The sequence below is a fragment of the Ahaetulla prasina genome, chromosome 6 (assembly GCF_028640845.1).
Source record: "Ahaetulla prasina isolate Xishuangbanna chromosome 6, ASM2864084v1, whole genome shotgun sequence".
Classification (NCBI taxonomy): domain Eukaryota; kingdom Metazoa; phylum Chordata; class Lepidosauria; order Squamata; family Colubridae; genus Ahaetulla; species Ahaetulla prasina.
In genome coordinates this window covers 57,910,881-57,922,961 of record NC_080544.1, presented here as the reverse complement: position 1 = coordinate 57,922,961, position 12,081 = coordinate 57,910,881, and the positions used below count along the sequence as shown (strand labels likewise).

The window sequence follows — 12,081 nt, the reverse complement described above, 5'->3', positions numbered from 1 at the left end:
GTTACTTTCTTATATCTCAAGAGGCTCTTAAAACAAATCCCTCCAAATCATCTAAATCCTTAATCCATTCACAGATCATGCTAGCTAATGGCTTGGCTTTTGTACCTCTAAAAAAAAAGATGCCTGAAGCGCCTAAGCAAGCCCACACCTCCTTCATCTTTGAGTCATATTCAAAATCATACTATGAGTTCACCCCAGACAAGCACTGACAGTGAAGGAAAATGCTTGAAAGATGCACATGAAATGGTAAAACCCTGGAGGTAAACCCAGCTCAGTCGCTGGGGACATTGTGAGCTCTCAACTACATCCCTACCACATTATTGTTGATTGTCTTTTTAAGCCTTTTCTTCATGTGCTTTTCTTTGCTTCAATTAGTTTCCAGGACTCTATTGAACAGTGATCAGAGCAGCTTGCCCCAACTTGGTCTTTAACAATATTTATATAACAACATGTATAATTTACAGCCAAGTTCCAGAGAGCAGCAAGTTGAGGAGGAAGCAATAACATTTCTTCATGTACACACATAATACCCTTGATCTTAGTCAAAAGGCCAAGAACCCTTTCTTGGTAGTCTTACAATGCAAATTCTACTTAGCACATTAAACATTCAGACTCTAGGTTATTCACATATACAGTACTCATCTAAGGAGCCTCACAAGGCAAATGTGGATAATAAGGATCATAAACCTATGATTTCCTGGGCTCTTCTAAAAAGGTGGGATTGAAATATGTTAGAATCAGATCTTAACTATAAAATAAAGATAAACTAAGGATCATTATTGTCCAGTTTGTCTGAAAATGATGTTCTCTGCTCTAAAAAAGGTAAATATATATCTACTAATTATTGCTTTTTGGCCACAGGAAAAACAATAGTCATAGTCTCTTCTAAATAATATAATGAACTGTATTTTGGCTGCCAGTTAATCCCCTTATTATTCCTTGACGTAAAGGTATTATTTATTTATGTATCATATTTGCATAGTTGTCCATCTGACATGAAAGTGACTCTGGGCATGGTACAGACTGGAAGAGGAGAAGGAGTAGAAGGAGGAATTAAAGAAGTTGTTACTTAGGTTTTTTTTACTGTAAGTTAAATATATCTGTGGGACAGATATTTAAGGTAATGCTTGCTTAGCAAATCTCTCTCTCTCTCTCTCTCTCTCTCTCTCTCTCTCCCCCTCCCTCTCTTCAAGCTCATGACCTTCTCCAACTGCTGCTACTTCACCAGTCCTAGACCGCTTTATAATAATAAATCTATTTATATCCATATCACCTAAGCAACTCTTCAGCACTGCTGATATCATTGATCAATTTTTCTTCACAATTGGTTTTGATGCATTTAGTTAAAAGGAACATAAGTTTGAGAGCATGTACAACTAATCTACCTATCTGTGCCTACTAATACAAATTTCTAATTTATCCTGTGATTTCTAACATATCACCTTTTCCAGCAACAAGACAATATTGCTAAAATTCTTCCCCAACTCTCACTTTTAAGTACTGGGATTTGTCTTCCTTTCACCCAGGGTTTAATGTCCTTTTATTTGACACTTGATCCTAAATGCTCTTCCACCCTCCAGTTCTTATACTTCAGAAGTCCTGTTGAAATGTTAAATAAGCACTGTAATTTTTCCCTTTTACTGAACTGCATCCGTGGGTCTCAATCAGTACCTGTTGCTTAGTCTCATCTAGAGAACAATCACTCAGACTAATAAAGTGTATGGAAAGAAACAACTCTCTGTTTCGTCAGTTCCATAATGGATAATGGTCCCTTCTTATTTCCTCTTTGGTCATAACTGATGCATTAATTTAAAATTCCCAGAATATCCTTCTATTCAACATATCTGTTAAATCAGCTTCTCTTTACCTGGCACCCTCAAGACAGATTGGGAAAACAATGTCCTGAATTCCAAGTCAAAAGCACATGATCTCTCATGGATTCTGAATACTGTAATCCCAAAACATCTGCTAGGAGCCAGTTTGGGAGAGGCTAGTTGTTGTACTACTTTAAATCCCTTTGTTTTGTTTTGTTTTCTTTGTTTTGTTTTGTGGGGTTTTTTAGCCATCAGAAAATTTTACCCTCTTTCAGCAAAAGCTTTTTGTATTTCTCAGAACATATATCACCTATATTATTTTTGTATTTTTGATGAAAAAAGATCTAGTAGATGAAAGTGCATAACGAAGGTCACATGTCTTGAGGACAAGGATGCTACAAAGAATACTTTGTTTATATCTTTTAAAGACAATCCTCATTTTAATTATGCTAAGAGTTCACTACTTCAAAATTGGCTTCCTAGATACACAAAGAAAGAATATATTGCTACCGGGTAGTGAAAATAACTAAACTTGTTTACACTCTTTGGAAAAGGTAAGACGTAATTTCTTTGCTACAAAGAAATTTTGAGTATTTGTAGAGATGCAGGCAAGTATGCACAGAAACAGAATACATATCCATAATACATAGAACCAATGTGCTATAAGTACATATCGGAAATAGATAAATATAAATATAAATACGAAGAAGTGCTGTTGTCCTTCCTTCCTTGACATGCATCTCACAGTCTTTTTTCTTCCCTGCATTCTAACTAGACATCTCTAACTATGGCTAAAATATGGTATGTATGTGTGTGTGTGTGTGTGTGTGTGTGTGTGTGTGTGTGTGTATGCCCTTCAAAAAGTAAATCAGCAAAAAGCAAATCAGCCCACCATATACTCATTCCTCTGCATTAATAGCTGTTAGATATTTTGGTTTCCAGTGTAAGTCCCTGTTAGTTGTTGAAATCTTATTCCAAAGAATCAAATGTTAATAGAAAGTGAATCCTTTCTGACTGATTCTTTGCTTGTATTGCATACCTGAATTCTGGTGGTAATTGCTACTGTTTGCTTCGTACCCAGTATTCCAGATGTTCCACAAGACCACAAGTGTAACAGCACTGCTTCAGTGGTAAGTTGTTCCTGAGTGATCCTCAAAGAATGCTGAATTGGTCTTGTATTTAATCTATTTTCCCCACCCTTCCAATGGGTAGGCTCTGTTTCCCAAAACGTTTCTTTTTAAACAAGTCCTGACAACGGTGTATCATAGTTTCCTGCTTTACTCCACCCTATAAATTACCTAAAACAGCAGGCAAGAAAGAAAGAAAAAAAAAACCTGCCTCCAGGAATCAAATTTAACTACAGGGAAGTAAAGCAGCAACTTAAATTCAAAAAGATCAGCCATTTCAAATGTAAGGAGAGTTCTGTTGGATAGGACCAAAGGTCTCTTTACTTCAGCACCATTTTTATTGGGCTGACATCAGTTAACATATGAATGCAGAATCAGCTGAATCTTGAGATGTTGGGAATAGGTAAGAAGCTTTCATAGAGACATGAAGCATCAAAGAAATTGTGTGGTAGAAAAGATAAAACAGAATAGCAGCAAACTGAAGGAGGGAAAGGTGAAATAGACGGAAACATTTTACTTCATAGCCTTTACAAATACATGTTTGTGCCTGGTAATTTAGTTGAACTTTTTGGATGCTAAAAAGAAATCTCATACTTCAGACATATTACATGCACATAATATAAGACAGAATATTTTTACTCTGGACTTCTCCATTGCCACACATGTCTGAAAGATTGTTCCACATCATTCCCATTTTCAGTATATGCCATTATCAGGATTATCATTATTTTCAGTATACGCCATTATCAGAATTATCAGCAGAAGTGAGGAATTTACATTATGCTAGAGTATCAAACAGGCAATAAATTACTTGTGTTACATATAATGAGCTATTAGTAAGGAAGAAACTGTATCAGATGATGCAAAGCCCAGAACAAATTCTCAAGATTATTAAAATTGTCTTCATGTAGCTCAACAGCATTATATTACTTTTTTATGGAATCCTTATATAAAAAGCTAAGAATTACAAGATTGTTTAGGACTATCAACTCTTCTAAGTCAGGAGCTGGACTGAAGTCAGGTTTTTTAATTGCACTCCATGGTCATCAACCAGAAAGACAGAAGAAAAATATACTCCTAGAACAAGTAAATTTTGACATCAAGAATCTCTTTAAAGAACCAGAATTGATTGGATCCCCTTATTCATGCAAAAATCCACAATTAATGCCTTGTCTTCTTTATTTAAGCACTACAAATTGAGCTAAAGAGGTTTTGTCTTAAACATCAGTGGTAGCTTTAAGAGGGGCAAACTGGACAATTGTCCAGTATCCCACATTTCAGCATCTGTTCAATTTGGTACAATTTTACTAAATAAAAAAGGAGACTTATGGTGAAGGGTGTGCTGGACCCTTTCCTTATACAAAAGGCAGCCATCTGTACCAATATATTTTTATGATTGTATTTGACATAATCTATTTTTAATAGGTAAACCCTAGTAAATTACAGCCATGCCATTAACTTATCAATTTATTGATACCAGATTAAAATATATGAAGACAAAATCAGGTTTTCATCATGAAAAAATACAAATAGTGATGGGGACATTGTGGCGCAGTGGCTTAATGACTCTGGAAATGCCAACCTAAAATTATCTGCACTCTGGTGGTTTGAGCCCAGCTCCGCAAGACAGTGTGAGCTCCTGCTTCTTGCTCCTGCCCACCCAGCAGTCCATAAGCATGCAATATTGCAAGTAGATAAATGGGTATCATTTCCATGGTAATAACTTAGCTGCATTCATGTGTGCAGAGAACAGAAACCAGTGCTGGACCTGGCCAGACAAAAGGCCAAAGAATATGAGGTGAGACAAGACAAGACTGGTGGAGGAGCCCAGAAAAGCCAGCAACCTGAGTGCCATTAGGCAGATAGTGGAAGCTAGTTCGCCCTGTGTGGTGCATCAAGAATAGGCATGCAAGCACCAAACAGAATGAACTACTAATTTAGGCTGTCAGGACTGCATTGTGTTTAGCATTCGTAGATTTCCTTGACATTGTATGCCCTTGACATTGTATGCTATACACTAAATAAACAAACAATACAATTTAATTTTTTGTTATTTGCTTTCCTTTATGAATCATGATAATAGTAGGAAACATGGGTTGAGATAGGTTAGAATCAGATTGCTTAAGAAGTGATAAACTATCATCAGAGAATGATAGTTTACCACTTCTTAAGAAATCTGATTATCATTCTCTGATGACATTCTTACCCAGTTTCCCACAAATTTTAAGACTAATGCAATGATTCAAAATAATAACCTTACAATTGGAAGTCTAAAGATCTAAAATGAGATCTAGATTAATTTTTGTATCTATTGCATATCTAAGCCAAACAATATCTGATTGACAGTGTAAGTTGCAGAGCGAAGGTATTTCAATGTACAAGACATGTATCAACCATTTTATTTCATACTTGTCTGGATGTACATAGAATCAAAAACTTTGACTTTAAAAAATGCAGGTTTCTGAGTGTGGACTTAAGTGTCAGAAATAGGATATATAATGAAACAAATATTAGAAATCTCTAAAATTGCAGTTTTCATATCACTACTATTTTTCCTTCTCTTTAATAATAATCAAAAGTTATAGGAAGCAACTATGGAGAAATTGCTTTCATATGCTGTAAGATGTGAGTCAAGACCCAGCAATCCTTGGGCCACAACTGGCAATTATAAAAACCAGTATTTCTTAATTTTAGCAATTTAAAGATCTATGGACTTCAGTTCCCAGAATTCCCTAGCCAGCACAATCAAGAATGACTCAACTTCAAGGCCATCAGATACCACAAAAGGTTTGCTGTTTTTGGGGGAAGGGCAGAAAGAAGAAACAAATTTCTGAACCATGATCACTATAGAACAGGAGTCTCCAACCTTAGTAACTTTAAGCTTTGTGGACTTCAACTCTCAGTGTTCCTCAGCCAGCTTTGCTTTGGGAGTTGAAGTCCACAAGCCTTAAAGTCACTAAGATTGGAGACCCCTGCTATAGAAAACATTTAGGACTTCACATTAGCCATTGCTAATCAACTATTGATTGACTAGATTCTCGTTTGTGATAAAAATTCTCATCCAGCTGAATTACAACAAAATCTATTTATTCCAGAGGAAAAATACTATTTCTCTAATGTGGGTTTCAATCTATCTAATAGACATTCTTAGTTGAAGAATTATCTAAATATTGGAAAAGGGATTTATTTATTTAAAGTGCCCCTCTGTGTACTTTGTGAAGATTGGTGAGTAAGAAACCGGATAGGTGTTTCTTGACAATTGCTTAGTATGCTATTTTATGAATCACTCTGCCTACAGTATTTCATTTTAAACTTCCAGTTGTACACATACACACCCCCACACCCAGGGAAGAGATACCTTAAATGGAAAAATAAAATACTGTTGAGATGATGATTCAGGACTCAAAGAAATGGTAGCACCCATCTTTCGGAACCCATCTTTTGGCATAGTTTATAGAAAGATATTCTATAAACCAGTGGTTCCCAACTTTGCGGCTTGGCGGCCCGGCTGTGGGGAACCAGGCCACTCAAGCAGTGGATTGGCGCTCATGTGCATGCATGCAACTCCACTTGCACATGTACACGCCAGCCTGCCACTTGTGTGAGTGGAGTTGTGCGTATGCGTATTTGCCGGCCTGCTGCTCATGCAAGTGGAACTGCATGCGTGCATTCCCACCAGCCTGCCTTTCATGAGTTCAGCCAGGGGGAAACTCATGAACTCAAAAACTGAGTTGCAGTTATGTACTTATTTTTGTAATATATATAAATTTGGTTTTTCATGCATGTATATTGATTCATTTTGATTTTTCCACAGTTTGCCCATGTAACACCACTATTTGTTGTTATCTAGCCCACTATGACTGCCTATTCTCCATAACATCTGCCTGGGTGATTCAGTTCTGCTGGATCAGTGCGCTCCAGGTATCTTCAATTAAACAATGTCATTTCTTAGGAGCCCAGAAATGTGCCTTCTCTGTAACAGCACTTGCCCTCTGGAATGAGGTTCCCCCCACCCGCAAGATCTGGATGGCCCCCCCCACTCTGCTGTTATTTAAAAGAGCAGCGAAGAACTTTATTTATTGATTTTATTGCAATTTCTCTCTGGCTCAATAATAATATTACATATATTGGTTTATATTCTGATTCTTATTATTTTTTTCTCATTGATATGTTATGGTAATAAAATAAAAGATATTTAAATTCATTCAGATTTGCATACAAAAAAGAAATAAAGCAGTTGTTCTCTGTCCTTTCCTTGGCTTTGATTCTATTTTGCAACTGTCATCATCAATATAAAATTATTTTTGTGGAACAAATGTATGTGCCATATTTATATAGCAATATTCCATAAGACCATATTTAAAAGAAGAATAAGCTTCTGCAGCCACTCACTTCAATCATAAAAAACTATCCTTTCCATCTTTACTGGTCTTTGAACTTCGGGGAACAATTTTGCAAGGCAAATGCTGAGGGAAAGATTTCAGTTTTCCTGACCTCAAACTGTACCCTGCACCAAAAATCAACTCTAGCACACATTTTAATATAAACAAAAAACAACAACAAAAATAGAATCAGTTGCACATTGCATGTTTAATGTAACACTAAATATAACTCTTCATTTATTAAACTACCATATATAAAACCAACATAGCCCCAAGATGCAGTGAAAGTGTCTTGTAAAGTTTCATCTAAATGTTGACACAAAATATGTAGAAGGATTCCTTCTCTACTCTTTGCCACTTTTGAAAGACACCTGATTCTCCCCTGCAAAATAGGTGGATCGTATCACCCAACATGTAGCTTCTGTTTTGACTTTTATACCCCTTCAGTGCACTGATGATATTTTGGTAGCCTGCAGGCTGGATTCATCCCTCAAACAATTATGCTTGACTTCCATCCAAGTACACTTACTAAGAGTAGCGTGGACTGCAAGAAGAAAGCATCAGTCACTCCTAAGCCAATTAAAGGCTCACTGCAACTTGGAGGTGATGATCAGCAAGAAGAATCTTACTTTATTGCAGACATGTGATGCAAATGATGGACTAAAAAATAATTATGCAAGGTTTAAGGGAGAAAATTATAGCTAGATAGAAATTCCATGTTTTTGGCAGAGCTTTCAATTAGAAAAAACAGGTAAAATTGCAAGCACCTGTCTGTACAGAAGTTGAACCAGACTCAATGGCATTTACTAACCCATTCAAGTGACTTAAAATAAGCCATTTGGTTCTCTGTACATATTAACTCGTTACTACATACTGTTTCTTAGATTCATGTTGAAAGAGTGAACACGATTTACATGCTGAATACAATACTGCATGTAGAACACTAGATTGGTTCTATCTTTCCTTTCTTCATGAACCTCTTGTAATAAGAGAAGAAACGGTTGACAAAGAAAAATAGGCTTATCTGAACTCTGCATACATTTTTTTGAACAAGGCAGCATGAATAAAATGAAATAAGTACCTTCATCTAGAAATGTTCTTCTCCACCCAGACTCTTGAGGTTATGGTTTTGGCATTTACCCAATTAAGGTAGGCTGCTTCTGTGTGACCTCCCACTATCTGAATGTGTGTGCTTTATACATGTGAAGGTCTTGTTGCTACATGATGCTGTATAGTTAAATGCCTTAGGAGGGGACTGCCATTGTAGGGTATATGACTGATACATGAAGAAGGGTGCGGCCTCTGCGAAGAGACAAACTGAACGTGCCTGTTCAAGCTGTGATTTCTCACAATTACTCGGGGGGGGGGGATGCAGATAATGCAGACTATACATCTGCTTAGATACCTGAAAATGCACTCCAATATTCATTATGCCATGTCTGTATCCAAATATACATAGACATATACCCACTCCTCACATAACATGGACTTAGAACAGACAACATAACTGGTTTGCTGATACACTGGGCCAGGGGTGTCGAACTTGATTTCATTGAGGGCCACATCAGGATTGTGTAAGACCATGGGGGGCCAGGCTGAGTGTGGCCAGAGTGGGTGTGGCCAACTTGACATCGCTTATGTTGGGGGTACCTGTGGCCAGAGTACTCTGCCAGATAAAACAGGCTCCCAAGCTCCGTTTTCAGCTGGGATGCCTCCTGCAACCCTCTGCCAGCAAAAAAATGGATCTTGGGAAGGCCACGTTTTTACTGGCAGAGATATCATGGGCTGGTCCTTCGCTATTTCCAGGTCTCCCCTTGGGCCGGATCTGGCTCCTGGGCCTTGAGTTTGACACCCCTGCACTAGGCTGACTTATAGCATCTGAAAAAAGAAAATTCAGTGATGGCTAGCACTGAATCCAAAGGCATATTTTTCATGTTCTCAAAGATAACCATAAAGCAAAATTTGGGTAACTGACTTTAAAACTACAGGGAGTCCTTGACTTACAACAGTTTACTTAGTGACCGTTCAAAGTTACAATGGCACTGAAAAAAGTGACTTATGACCATTTTTCACACTTCTGACCATTGCAGCATCCCCAAGGTCACATGATTTACATTTGGATACTTGACAACTGACTCATATTTATGACAATTGCAGTATCCCAGGGCCATATGATCACCTTTTGTGACCTTCTGACAAGCAAAGTCAATGGGGAAACCAGATTCACTTAACAACCATCCGTGTTACTAATTTAACAACTTCAGTGATTCACTTAACAATGTGGCAAGAAACGTTGTAAAATGGGGCAAAAGTCACTTAACAAATTTCTTACTTAGCAACAAAAATTTTGGGCTCAATTGTGGTCATAAGTTGAGGACTACCTGTATGCAATAGCACCCCATGATGTATGATTGATACAAAGGATACAGGCCTGATTTATAATCTGACAGGTTTATGCAAAATCTAAAAATCACACCTTAAGCATTTTGTGAACTAGAGCCGCCGATAACAAGATGGTCTGGAGTTCTTTGTTCATCTGTTGAGTCAGAAAAGTATTGAATTCCCAGCCTTCTTTAACATCACATGAAGCAAAACGTGCAGTGGATGATGAACAAGACTGTTTGTAGCCCAGGCATGTATTCTGCTATACAAAATCTAAATGGAATCTAGCATCACAAAAAAAAACAATTCCCTTCAAAGTTCACGTATTCCAGTTGATGTGGTAGCAGAAAATATCCAGACCTATCTAAACAACTTAATCTTTTAATTAATATTGGTTCATATAAATATTAGTTACTCCTACTATCTATATAACTGTCTCAACTGAATGTCAAGCCTAAGCCTCATTATGTTACAGAAAAAAATTATAGTCATTTAAGTTATTATTTATAAAACCATTTTGAACACTAAGGAAAATTCTAAACACAAATTATATTTTTGAATACCAAATTACTATTCAGTAGTTTAAAGCTAATATGTTAATGTTTGGCTGCAAAAACACAGTTAGAATTAGACATCTTTGAAGAAATTACATGCAGAGGGTTGCAAGAGTCAGGGATTCAGATTTCCTCAATTCCTTTTCCATTATGTACCAGGGCTGACTAGTATCATTTTGTTGGGTGATTATTTTATTCTAAGGGGCTTGCAATTTTCCTGCTGGCTCTTGCCTGCTACTGTTGCACCTGTTTTTCCTGGGGCATAGAACTTTTTCTACCAAGTGTAGACTTGCAACACTGGCAATCCTTTATCAAAAGGTACATTCCAGAGGCATAAAATACTACCAACAAATTCACATGGGGAAGAATCTGCAAATGCCATTTAACACAAGATGGGACATGAAATGAAAATGCCAACACACTCCTTTTATTGTGCCTGCCTCTCTCATGTCAACATAATGTTTTGCCTCATACAGTATAGTCATAAACATACCTATTCAGGGACAATTATATGGTTTAGTCTCAGTCCCACAGCCTTCCTTGATTTGGCACCCATCATAAATGTAAGATTTCAACTTCCAGCATTCCATAGCGGTAGACTGATTGCTGACTATTTTGGGATTTGAACATTAAATACTAGGAAGATTTGTCTATTGAGGAGAGGACAGGTATTTACCATTCCTACAAAATAATAATAATAATAATAATAATAATAATAATAATAATAATAATAATAATAACAACAACAACAACAACAACAACAACAACAACAACAACAACAACGACAGAGTTGGAAGAAACCTTGGAGGTCTTCTAGTCCAACCCCATGCTCAGGCAGGAAATCCTGCACCATCTCAAACAGATGGTTATCCAACATTTTCTTAAATGAAATAACAGAAAATAACTTAAAAGAAACAACAGAGCCCAAAACGTACCCTTGCATAAGAGAAATAAAGTAATATCTATTCAAAATGTTAAGTTTACAATCCATATTATCCAAAGATAGTTACTATAGGCAGGGTTCCTTGCAATTCCATAACTTGACAGAATTAATAAGAACCTTTACTGAACATATTCAGATCATATGCCAATTAAAATGGTCTAATAGGATATGATTATACATGTGCACTACATTTTCCAGCAACAGAAAATTTAGGTAGTGCCATGCTAGAGTGTAGGCAATTTAAATTCTTGTATCTCATGCTCAGTTTTCATGTTAACAGAAAAATATATCCTCTCCTCCCATGAAATTTAGTTGTCAGTGATCTTCTCAAAAAATCTAAGTAAGGGGTGCCAACCTTTACTTAAATTTTTGAAAGACGATAACTGAAAATGAACATGAGATGTAGAAATTTGAATTGCCTACACTCTAGCATGACACTACACTTACCTTCCATGACGAAAAAAAAAGGGAAGAATGGACTTAACTAATTAAAAACTATTTTCTAGAGGGAATATGTATGCAATTTATTGTTCTGCCTAAAGCTTCTTGCTGCTCAAATTTCACAGGCAATTAAAAGAAGCTGCTAACTGTGAAAATAAGTGAAAATAGGAAAGACTAAGCCAATAATCTTCTTCAGAGCTTTTTCAAAACAGAGCTGAAGAAGCTTCTTGGATGAGAAGCGAAACATCTTCAAAAAAAACCCCAGAAAATCCAGTTGCCTCTTGAAAAAGACTAAGACTAATATAATTATTTCCCTTTTATGTCAGGTGAATATTAATTAACAGATTTCTGGAGAAGGAAGCAACAGTCTCACAGGACTATCATTTTTAATAATAAAACAATAGCACAACCTCACACTAACATATTCAGCCACTGGTT

General features: G+C 36.6%; 1 protein-coding gene across 8 annotated transcripts in view; it reads right to left on the bottom strand.

Annotated features, from left to right (window-relative positions):
- COL17A1 (collagen type XVII alpha 1 chain) overlaps nucleotides 1-8,429 on the bottom strand; it is a 76,169-nt gene extending 67,740 nt beyond the window's left edge. For 7 of the 8 annotated variants that reach the window (XM_058187631.1, XM_058187634.1, XM_058187633.1 and 4 more), the window contains exon 1: nucleotides 2,854-3,011. The gene's annotated coding sequence lies outside the window, so the exon portion shown is untranslated. Of the gene's footprint in view, nucleotides 1-2,853; nucleotides 3,012-8,404 lie in introns of those variants that run through there. The other variant, XM_058187632.1, reaches the window with a different exon arrangement.
- Nucleotides 8,430-12,081: the final 3,652 nt, after the last annotated feature.